The sequence below is a fragment of the Arachis stenosperma genome, chromosome 10 (assembly GCF_014773155.1).
Source record: "Arachis stenosperma cultivar V10309 chromosome 10, arast.V10309.gnm1.PFL2, whole genome shotgun sequence".
Taxonomy (NCBI): Eukaryota; Viridiplantae; Streptophyta; class Magnoliopsida; order Fabales; family Fabaceae; genus Arachis; species Arachis stenosperma.
The window spans coordinates 110282745-110294456 of NC_080386.1; the positions used below are offsets into that span (position 1 = coordinate 110282745).

An 11712-nucleotide genomic window follows, 5' to 3' on the forward strand; every position below is an offset into this window, starting at 1 on the left:
TGCATGCAATCCTAGCGTTCAACGCCAAATTGATGCTTGTTTCTGGCGTTAAACGCCAGTTCTATGCTTGTTTTGGGCGTTCAATGCCAGTCTATAGCATGTTTCTGGCGTTGAACGCCAGCTTTCTTTAGTGTGCAATCCTGGCGTTTAAACGCCAGATTGTTGCATGTTTCTGGCGTTCAACGCCAGATCCATGCTCTGTTCTGGCGTTGAACACCAGCCAGATGCTCCTTACTTGCATTTAAACGCCAGTAAGCCCTTCCTCCAGGGTGTGCTGTTTCTTCTGCTGGTTTTGATTTTGTTTTTAATTTTAGTATTTGTTTTGTGACTCCACATGATCATGAATCTAATAAAACATAAAAGAACAATAAGAATAAAAATAGAATTAGATAAATAAAAATTGGGTTGCCTCCCAATAAGCGCTTCTTTAATGTCACTAGCTTGACAGTGGGCTCTCACGGAGCCTCACAAGTGATCAGGTCAATGTTGTAGACTCCCAACACCAAACTTAGAGTTTGAATGTGGGGGGTTTAACACCAAACTTAGAGTTTGGTTGTGGCCTCCCAACACCAAACTTAGAGTTTGATTGTGGGGGTTTTGTTTGACTCTGTATTGAGAGAAGCTTTTCATGCTTCCTTTCCATGGTTGTAGAAGAAGATCCTTGAGTTTAAACACAAGGTAGTCCCCATTTAATTGAAAGACTAGCTCTCCTCTGTCAACATCTATCACAGCTCCTGCTGTGGCTAGGAAAGGTCTTCCAAGGATGATGCATTCATCCTCTTCCTTCCTAGTGTCTAAGATTATGAAATCAGCAGGGATGTAAAGGCCTTTAACCTTTACTAACACGTCCTCTACTAGTCCATAAGCTTGTCTTTGTGATCCGTCTGCCATCTCTAATGAGAATATGGCAGGTTGTACCTCAATGATCCCAGCCTCTCCATTACAGAGAGTGGTATAAGATTTATACCTGACCCTAGGTCACACAGAGCCTTCTCAAAGGTCATGGTGCCTATGGTACAGGGTATTAAGAATTTACCAGGATCTTGTTTCTTTTGAGATAAAGTTTGCTGAACCCATGTATCTAGTTCACTAATGAGCAAGGGAGGTTCACCTTCCCAAGTCTCATTACCAAACAACTTGGCATTCAGCTTCATGATAGCTCCTAGATATTGAGCAACTTGCTCTCCAGTTACATCTTCATCTTCTTCAGAGAAAGAATAGTTTTCAAAGCTCATGAATGGCAGAAGGAGGTTTAATAGAATCTCTATGGTCTCTATATGAGCCTTAGATTCCTTTAGGTCCTTAATAGAGAACTCCTTCTTGTCTGGGAGACATCCCATGAGGTCTTTCTCATTGAGATTCACGTCCTCCCCTTCCTCTCTAGGTTCGGCCATTTTGATTATATCAATGGCCTTGCACTCTCTTTTTGGATTCTCTTCAGTATTGCTTGGGAGAGTACTAGGAGGAGTTTCAGTGACTTTCTTACTCAGCTGGCCCACTTGTGCCTCTAAATTTCTGATGGAGGACCTTGTTTCACTCATGAAACTTAAAGTGGCCTTAGATAGTGATGAGCGGATAATTTGTACGCTTTTTGGCATTGTTTTTAGTATGTTTTTAGTATATTTGGTTTAGTTTTTAGTATATTTTTATTAGTTTTTAGTTAAAATTCACTTTTCTGGACTTTACTATGAGTTTGTGTGTTTTTCTGTAATTTCAGGTATTTTCTGGCTGAAATTGAGGGACCTGAGCAAAAATCTGATTCAGAGACTGAAAAGGACTACAGATGCTGTTGGATTCTGACCTCCCTGCACTCGAAGTGGATTTTCTGGAGCTACAGAAGCCCAATTGGCGCGCTCTCAACGGCGTTGGAAAGTAGACATCCTGGGCTTTCCAGCAATATATGATAGTCCATACTTTGCCCAAGATTTGATGGCCGAAACCGGCGTTCAAAGTCACCTTCAGAAATTCCAGCGTTAAACGCCGGAACTGGCACCAAAATGGGAGTTAAACGCCCAAACTGGCACAAAAGCTGGCGTTTAACTCCAAGAAGAGTCTCTACACGAAAATGCTTCATTGCTCAGCCCAAGCACACACCAAGTGGGCCCGGAAGTGGATTTTTATGTCATTTACTCATCTTTGTAAACCTTAGGCTACTAGTTTTCTATAAGTAGGACCTTTTACTATTGTATTTTCATCTTTGGACATCTAGTTCTTAGATCATTGGGAGGCTGGCCATTCGGCCATGCCTAGACCTTGTTCTTATGTATTTTCAACGGTGGAGTTTCTACACACCATAGATTAAGGTGTGGAGCTCTGCTGTACCTCGAAGTATTAATGCAATTACTATTGTTCTTCTATTCAATTCCGCTTGTTCTTGTTCTAAGATATCACTTGTTCTTCAACTTGATGAATGTGATGATCCGTGACACTCATCATCATTCTCACCTATGAACGTGTGCCTGACAACCACCTCCGTTCTACCTTAGATTGGGTGAATATCTCTTGGATTCCTGATACACGATGCATGGTTGATCGCCTGACAACCGAGCCAGCCATTCCGTGAGATCAGAGTCTTCGTGGTATAGGCAAGAACTGATGGCAGCATTCAAGAGAATCCGGAAGGTCTAACATTGTCTGTGGTATTCTGAGTAGGATTCAATGATTGAATGACTGTGACGTGCTTCAAACTCCTGAGGGCGGGGCGTTAGTGACAGACGCAAAAGAATTAATGGATTCTATTCCGACCTGATCAATAACCGACAGATGGATAGCCGTGCCGTGACAGGGTGCGTTGAACATTTCCACTGAGAGGATGGGAGGTAGCCACTGACAACGGTGAAACCCTTGCATAAGCTTGCCATGGAAAGGAGTAAGAAGGATTGGATGAAGACAGTAGAAAAGCAAAGAGACGGAAGGGACAAAGCATCTCCACACGTTTATCTGAAATTCTCACCAATGAATTACATAAGTATCTGTATCTTTGTTTTATGTTTTATTCATATATCCTCCATAACCATTTGAGTTTGCCTGACTGAGATTTACAAGGTGACCATAGCTTGCTTCATACCAACAATCTCCGTGGGATCGACCCTTACTCGCGTAAGGTTTATTACTTGGACGACCCAGTGCACTTGCTGGTTAGTTGTGCGGAGTTGTGATGAAGAGTTGAGATTGCAATGAGCGTACCATGTTGATGGCGCCATTGATGATCACAATTTCGTGCACCAAGTTTTTGGCGCCGTTGCTGGGGATTGTTTTGTGTATGGACAACTGACGGTTCATCTTGTTGCTTAGATTAGGTATTTTTCAGAATTCTTAAGAATGAGTTCTAGAGTTTCATGATGATCTGTTGAAATCTGGCTGGCTGAGAAGCCATGTCTAATCTTATTGGACCGAGGTTTCAACTGATCATCACAAGAGCTTGTTGATCTCTATCAATCTTGCTATTGGAACAATGATCTGCTAAGGCTTGGCTGGCCATTGGCCATGTCTAGTGTTTTGGACCGAAGCTTTCTTTGAAAGCTTGGCTGGCTGTGAAGCCATGTCTAATTCCTGGACCGGAGTCTTAGACTAGCATTGCAATGATTCCTGGAATCCAAATTAAGAATTCTGAAACCTTTCTTTTCTATTTCCATATAATTTTTGAAAAATCCAAAAAAAAATTCAAAATCATAAAAACCAAAAATATTTTATGTTTCTTGTTTGAGTCTAGTGTCTAATTTTAAGTTTGGTGTCTTGCATGCATTGTTTATTTGATCTTGGTTCTATTTTCAAGTCAATAGTACAGGGAACTGAAGATTCAGAACATGCAGCAGAGGAATTACACAGAAAAAGCTGGGCGTTCAAAACGCCCAGTGAAGAAGGACAGACTGGCGTTTAAACGCCAGCCAGGGTGCCTGGTTGGGCGTTTAACGCCCAAAAAGGTAGTGCATTGGGCGTTAAACGCCAGAATGTGCACCAGTCTGGGCGTTTAACGCCAGGATGGCACAAGGGGGAGGATTTTGTTTTCAAATCAATTTTTTTTTCAAGTTTTCAAAGTTTTTCAAAATCAAATCTTTTTCAAATCATATCTTTTCAATCAAATGTTTTCAAAATAAATTTCTTTCCTTTTTCAAAGATACTTGCTATCAATTAATGATTTAATTCAACATTTCAAGTATGCTGCCTTTTCTGTTGAGAAAGGTTTAATGTTTGAATCATATCTTTTCTTGTTAGGCAAGTCATTAATTTTTAAAATCAAATCTTTTTAAAACTGTTTTCAAATCATATCATTTCAATCATATCTTCTTAAACCATAACTTTTCAATCATATCTTTTTAACCACATCTTTTTCAAAATAATCCTCAATCATATCTTTTTAAATTCTAATTTCAAAATCTTTTTTAAAAATTCCTTGATTTCTTTCCCACTCTTGGTTTTCGAAAATCAATTAAAGTTTTTCAAAATGTTTTTAAAATCTTTTTAATTAATTTTCGAAAAAAAGACCTCTTCCCCTCTTCTCACATCCTTCTATTTGTGGAGTATCACTCCTCCTCAATGCACAAATTCGAACTCTATCTCACTAAGTTCGAATTCTTCTACCTCTTTCTTATATTTTTCTTTTCCTCTGACACCTTAAGGAATCTCTATACTGTGACATAGAGGATTCCATATTTTCTTGTTCTCTTCTCTTTCATATGAGCAGGAACAAAGACAAAGGCATTCTTGTTGAAGCTGATCCTGAACCTGAAAGGACCTTGAAGCGAAAGCTAAGAGAAGCTAAGGCACAAATCTCTGCAGAGGACCTAACAGAAATCTTCAAAGAAGAAGAACACATGGCAGCCGAAAACAACAACAATGCCAACAATGCAAGGAAGGTGCTGGGTGACTTTACTGCACCTACTCCCGACTACTATGGGAGAAGCATCTCTATCCCTGCCATTGGAGCAAACAACTTTGAGCTTAAGCCTCAATTAGTTTCTCTAATGCAACAGAATTGCAAGTTCCATGGACTTCCATTGGAAGATCCTCATCAATTTTTGGCTGAGTTCTTGCAAATCTGTGACACTGTCAAGACTAATGGGGTTGACCCTGAGGTCTACAGACTTATGCTATTCCCTTTTTGCTGTAAGAAACAGAGCTAGGACATGGTTGGACTCACAACCTAAAGAAAGCCTGGACTCATGGGAAAAGCTAGTCAATGCCTTCTTGGCAAAGTTCTTTCCACCTCAAAAATTGAGTAAGCTTAGAGTGGAAGTCCAAACCTTCAGACAGAAGGATAGAGAATCCCTCTATGAAGCTTGGGAAAGATACAAACAATTGATCAGAAAATGTCCTTCTGACATGCTTTCTGAATGGAGCATCATAGGTATTTTCTATGATGGTCTCTCTGAACTATCCAAGATGTCTTTGGATAGCTCTGCTGGAGGATCTCTTCATCTGAAGAAGACGCCTGCAGAAGCTCAAGAACTAATTGAAATGGTTGCAAATAACCAATTCATGTACACTTCTGAAAGGAATCCTGTGAACAATGGGACAAGTCAGAAGAAAGGAGTTCTTGATATTGATACTCTGAATGCCATTCTGGCTCAGAACAAGATATTGACTCAACAAGTCAATTTGATTTCTCAAAGTCTGTATGGAATGCAAAATGCACCAAGCAGTACTAAGGATGCTTCATCTGAAGAAGAAGCCTATGATCCTGAGAACCCTTCAATGGAAGAGGTGAATTACATGGGAGAACCCTATGGAAACACCTATAAATCTTCATGGAGAAATTACCCAAATCTCTCATGGAAGGATCAACAGAGACCTCAACAAGGTTTCAACAACAATAATGGTGGAAGAAACAGGTTTAGCAATGGCAAGCCTTTCCCATCATCGTCTCAGCAACAGACAGAGAGTTCTAAGCAGAGTAACTCTGACTTAGCAACCATGGTCTCTGATCTAATCAAAACCACTCAAAGTTTCATGACTGAAACAAGGTTCTCCATTAGAAATTTGGAGGCACAAGTGGGACAGCTGAGCAAGAAAATTACTGAACTCCCTCCTAGTATTCTTCCAAGCAATACAGAAGAAAATCCAAAAGGAGAGTGCAAGGCCATCAACATGGCCGAATTTGGAGAGGAAGGAGAGGAAGTGAACGCCACTGAGGAAGACCTCAATGGGCGTGCACTAGCCTCCAATGAGTTCCCTAATGAGGAACCATGGGAATCTGAGGCTCAAAATAAGACCATAGAGATTCCATTGGACTTACTTCTGCCTTTCATGAGCTCTGATGAGTATTCCTCCTCTGAAGAGGATGAGTATGTCACTGAAGAGTAAGTTGCTAAATACCTTGGAGCAATCATGAAGCTAAATGACAAGTTATTTGGAAATGAGACTTGGGAGAACGAACCTCCTTTGCTCACCAAAGAATTGGATGACTTGTCTAGGCAGAAATTACCTCAAAAGAGACAAGACCCTGGGAAGTTTTCACTACCTTGTACCATAGGCACCATGACCTTCAAGAAGGCTCTGTGTGACTTAGGGTCAAGTGTAAACCTCATGCCTCTCTCTGTAATGGAGAAGCTAGGGATCTTTGAGGTGCAAGCTGCAAGAATCTCACTAGAGATGGCAGACAATTCGAAAAAACAAGCTTAAGGACTTGTAGAGGATGTTTTGGTAAAGATTGAAGACCATTACATCCCTGCTGATTTCATAGTCTTAGAGACTGGGAAGTGCATGGATGAATCTATCATCCTTGGCAGACCCTTCCTAGCCACAGCAAAGGCTGTGATTGATGTTGATGGGGGTGAACTGATCATTCAAGTGAATGAAGAATCCTTTGTGTTTAAGGCTCAAGGATATCCCTCTGTCACCATGGAGAGGAAGCATGAAGAGCTTCTCTCAAATCAGAGCCAAACAGAGCCCCCACAGTCAAACTCTAAGTTTGGTGTTGGGAGGCCACAACCAAACTCTAAGTTTGGTGTTGAACCCCCACATTCAAACTCTAAGTTTGGTGTTGGGAGGTTCCAACATTGCTCTGAGCATTTGTGAGGCTCCATGAGAGCCCTCTGTCAAGCTACTGACATTAAAGAAGCGCTTGTTGGGAGGCAACCCAATGTTATATTTTATATATTTTCCTTTGTTATTTTATTTTATTTTGTAGGTTGATGATCATGAGAAGTCACAAAATCAATTGAAAAAGCAAAAACAGAATGAAAAGCAGAAAGAAAAATAGCACACCCTGGAGGAAGAACCTACTGGCGTTTAAACGCCAGTAAGGCTAGCAGGTGGGCGTTTAACGCCCAGTCTGGCACCATTCTGGGCGTTTAACGCCAGAAAGGGGCACCAGACTGGCGTTAAACGCCAGGAAAGGGTAAGAACCTGGCGTTAAACGCCAGAAATGGGCACCAGCCCGGCGTTTAACGCCAGAATTGGCTAAAAACGCAATTTTGCATGCCATTTGGTGCAGGGATGACTATTCCTTGACACCTCAGGATCTGTGGACCCCACAGGATCCCCACCTACCCCACCACCCCCTCTCTTCTTCACCCATTCACCAATCACCTGAACACCTCTTTCCCAAAAACCCCCCACCTATCAAATCCCACTATCATCTTCACTCCTTCATTTTCACACACCCTAAACACTACTTCTTCCCCTTTTGGCCGAACCACAAAGCCATCTCCCTCTCCTCCATTTCTTCTTCTTCTACTCTCTTCTTTCTTCTTTTGCTCAAGGACGAGCAAACCTTTTAAGTTTGGTGTGGTAAAAGCATTGCTTTTTGTTTTTCCATAACCATTTATGGCATCCAAGGCCGGAGAAACCTCTAGAAAGAGGAAAGGGAAGGCAAAAGCTTTCACCTCCGAGTCATGGGAGATGGAGAGATTCATCTCAAGGGTGCATCAAGACCACTTCTATGAAGTTGTGGCCATGAAGAAGGGTCAACTTTGATCAAAGGTTGGACCAAGTCCTCACTGACATCTGTGAAGAGGGCGCCCAATGGAAGAGAGATTCAAGAGGGAAGCCGGTTCAACTAAGAAGGCATGACCTCAAGCCCGTGGCTAGAGGATGGTTGGAGTTTATCCAACGCTCAATCATTCCCACTAGCAACCAGTCCGAAGTTACTCTAGACCGGGCCATCATGATTCATAGCATCATGATTGGAGAAGAAGTGGAAGTTCATGAGGTTATAGCCCAAGAACTCTATAAGGTGGCGGACAAGTCCTCCACCTTGGCAAGGTTAGCCTTTCCTCACCTCATTTGTCACCTCTGTTATTCAGTTGGAGTTGACATAGAAGGAGACACCCCCACTGATGAGGATAAGCCCATCACTAAGAAAAGGATGGAGCAAACAAGAGACCCCTCTCATCATGAGATCCCTGAGATGCCTCAAGGGATGCACTTTCCTCCACAAGACTATTGGGAGCAACTGAACACCTCCCTAGGAGAATTGAGTTCCAACATGGGACAACTAAGGGTGGAGCACCAAAAACATTCCATCCTCCTCCATGAAATTAGAGAAGATCAAAGAATCATGAGAGAGGAGCAACAAAGACAAGGAAGAGACATTGAGGAGTTCAAGCACTCCATAAGATCTTCAAGAGGAAGAACAAGCCGCCATCACTGAGGTGGACCCGTTCTTTAATCTCCTTGTTCTTTATTTTCTTGTTTTTTCGAATTTTTATGCTTATGTTTGTCCATGTTTGTGTCTTATGATCATTAGTGTCTTAGTGTCTATGCCTTAAAGTTATGAATGTCCTATGAATCCATCACCTTTCTTAAATGAAAAATGTTTTAATCACAAAAGAACAAGAAGTACAGGATTTCGAATTCATCTTTAAAACTAGCTTAATTAGTTTGATGTGGTGGCAATACTTTTTGTTTTCTTAATGTATGCTTGAACAGTGCATGTGTCTTTTGAATTTGTGGTTCATGAATGATGGCTCTTGAAAGAATGATGAAAAAGGAGACATGTTACTGAGGATCTGAAAAATCATAAAAATGATTCTTGAAGCAAGAAAAAGCAGTGAATACAAAAAAAAAACGAAAAAGAAAAAAGGGGAGAAAGAAAAAGAAAAGAAAAAGAAAGAAATAAAGTTGTGATCCAAGGCAAAAAGAGTGTGCTTAAGAACCCTGGACACCTCTAATTGGGGACTTTAGCAAAGCTGAGTCACAATCTGAAAAGGTTCAGCCAATTATGTGTCTGTGGCATGTATGTATCCGGTGGTAATACTGGAAGACAGAGTGCTTTGGGCCACGGCCAAGACTCAATAAGTAGCTGTGTTCAAGAATCATCATACTTAACTAGGAGAATCAATAACACTATCTGGATTCTGAGTTCCTAAAGAAGCCAATCATTCTGAATTTCAAAGGATAAAGTGAGATGCCAAAACTGTTCGGAGGCAAAAAGCTACTAGTCCCGCTCATCTAATTTGGAGCTAAGTTTCATGATAATTTGGAGTCGATAGTATATTCTCTTCTTTTTATCTTATTTGATTTTCAGTTGCTTGAGGACAAGCAACAATTTAAGTTGGTGTTGTGATGAGCGGATAATTTGTACGCTTTTTGGCAGTGTTTTTAGTATGTTTTTAGTATATTTGGTTTAGTTTTAGTATATTTTTATTAGTTTTTAGTTAAAATTCACTTTTCTGGACTTTACTATGAGTTGTGTGTGTTTTCTGTAATTTCAGGTATTTTCTGGCTGAAATTGAGGGACCTGAGCAAAAATCTGATTCAGAGACTGAAAAGGACTGCAGATGTTGTTGGATTCTGACCTCCCTGCACTCGAAGTGGATTTTGGAGCTACAGAAGCCCAATTGGCGCGCTCGCAACGGCGTTGGAAAGTAGACATCCTGGGCTTTCCAGCAATATATGATAGTCCATACTTTGCCCAAGATTTGATGGCCCAACCGGCGTTCAAAGTCACCTTCAGAAATTCCAGCGTTAAACGCCGAAACTGGCACCAAATGGGAGTTAAACGCCCAAACTGGCACAAAAGCTGGCGTTTAACTCCAAGAAGAGTCTCTACACGAAAATGCTTCATTGCTCAGCCCAAGCACACACCAAGTGGGCCCGGAAGTGGTTTTTTATGTCATTTACATCTTTGTAAACCTTAGGCTACTAGTTTTCTATAAGTAGGACCTTTTACTATTGTATTTTCATCTTTGGACATCTAGTCTTAGATATTGGGAGGCTGACCATTCGGCCATGCCTAGACCTTGTTCTTATGTATTTTCAACGGTGGAGTTTTACACACCATAGATTAAGGTGTGGAGCTCTGCTGTACCTCGAAGTATTAATGCAATTACTATTGTTCTTCTATTCAATTCCGCTTGTTCTTGTTCTAAGATATCACTTGTTCTTCAACTTGATGAATGTGATGATCCGTGATACTCATCATCATTCTCACCTATGAAAGTGTGCCTGACAACCACCTCCGTTCTACCTTAGATTGGGTGAATATCTCTTGAATTCCTGATACACGATGCATGGTTGATCGCCTGACAACCGAGTGCTCGCCTGACAACCGAGCCAGCCATTCTGTGAGATCAGAGTCTTCGTGGTATAGGCAAGAACTGATGGCGGCATTCAAGAAAATCCGGAAGGTCTAACCTTGTCTGTGGTATTCTGAGTAGGATTCAATGATTGAATGACTGTGACGTGCTTCAAACTCTTGAGGGTGGGGCGTTAGTGACAGACGCAAAAGAATTAATGGATTCTATTCCGGCCTGATCGAGAACCGACATATGGATAGCCGTGCCGTGACAGGGTGCGTTGAACATTTCCACTGAGAGGATGGGAGGTAGCCACTGACAACGGTGAACCCTTGCATAAGCTTGCCATGGAAAGGAGTAAGAAGGATTGGATGAAGACAGTAGGAAAGCAGAGAGACGGAAGGGACACAGCATCTTCATGCGCTTATCTGAAATTCCCACCAATGAATTACATAAGTATCTCTATCTTTATCTTTATGTTTTATTCATATATCATTCATAACCATTTGAGTCTGCCTAACTAAGATTTACAAGGTGACCCATAGCTTGCTTCATACCAACAATCTCCGTGGGATCGACCCTTACTCGCGTAAGGTTTATTACTTGGACGACCCAGTGCACTTGCTGGTTAGTTGTGCGGAGTTGTAATGAAGAGTTGAGATTGCAATGAGCGTACCATGTTGATGGCGCCATTGATGATCACAATTTCGTGCACCAGATAGATCAGAGACTATGTTTGCTAAGTTAGAGGTGCTCTGCTCAGAATTCTCTGTCTGTTGCTGAGAAGATGATGGATAAGGCTTGCTATTGCTGAGCCTATTTCTTCTACCATTATTAAAGCCTTGTTAAGGCTTTTGTTGATCCTTCCATGAGAAATTTGGATGATTTCTCCATGAAGAATTATAGGTGTTCCCATAAAGTTCACCCATGTAATTTACCTCTGCTATTGCAGGGTTCTCAGGATCATAGGCTTCTTCTTCAGAAGATGCCTCTTTAGTATTGTTGGATGCATTTTGCCATCCATTCAGACTTTGAGAAATCATGTTGAATTGTTGAGTCATCATTTTGTTCTGAGCCAATATGGCATTCAAAGCATCAATCTCAAGAACGCCCTTCCTCTGAGGCGTCCCATTATTCACAGAATTCCTCTCAGAAGTGTACATGAATTGGTTATTTGCAACCATGTCAATGAGTTCTTGAGCTTCTGTAGGCGTTTTCTTTAGGTGAATGGATCCACCTGCAGAATGGTCCA

The 11712-nt window shown here is 41.3% G+C and overlaps 1 non-coding gene across 1 annotated transcript; it reads right to left on the reverse strand.

The window, feature by feature from the left end:
• Nucleotides 1-5220: 5220 nt before the first annotated feature.
• On the reverse strand, nt 5221-5328 carry LOC130958609 (small nucleolar RNA R71). Its single transcript, XR_009077722.1, has one exon. It is a non-coding gene; the product is annotated as a small nucleolar RNA R71 (small nucleolar RNA).
• Nucleotides 5329-11712: the final 6384 nt, after the last annotated feature.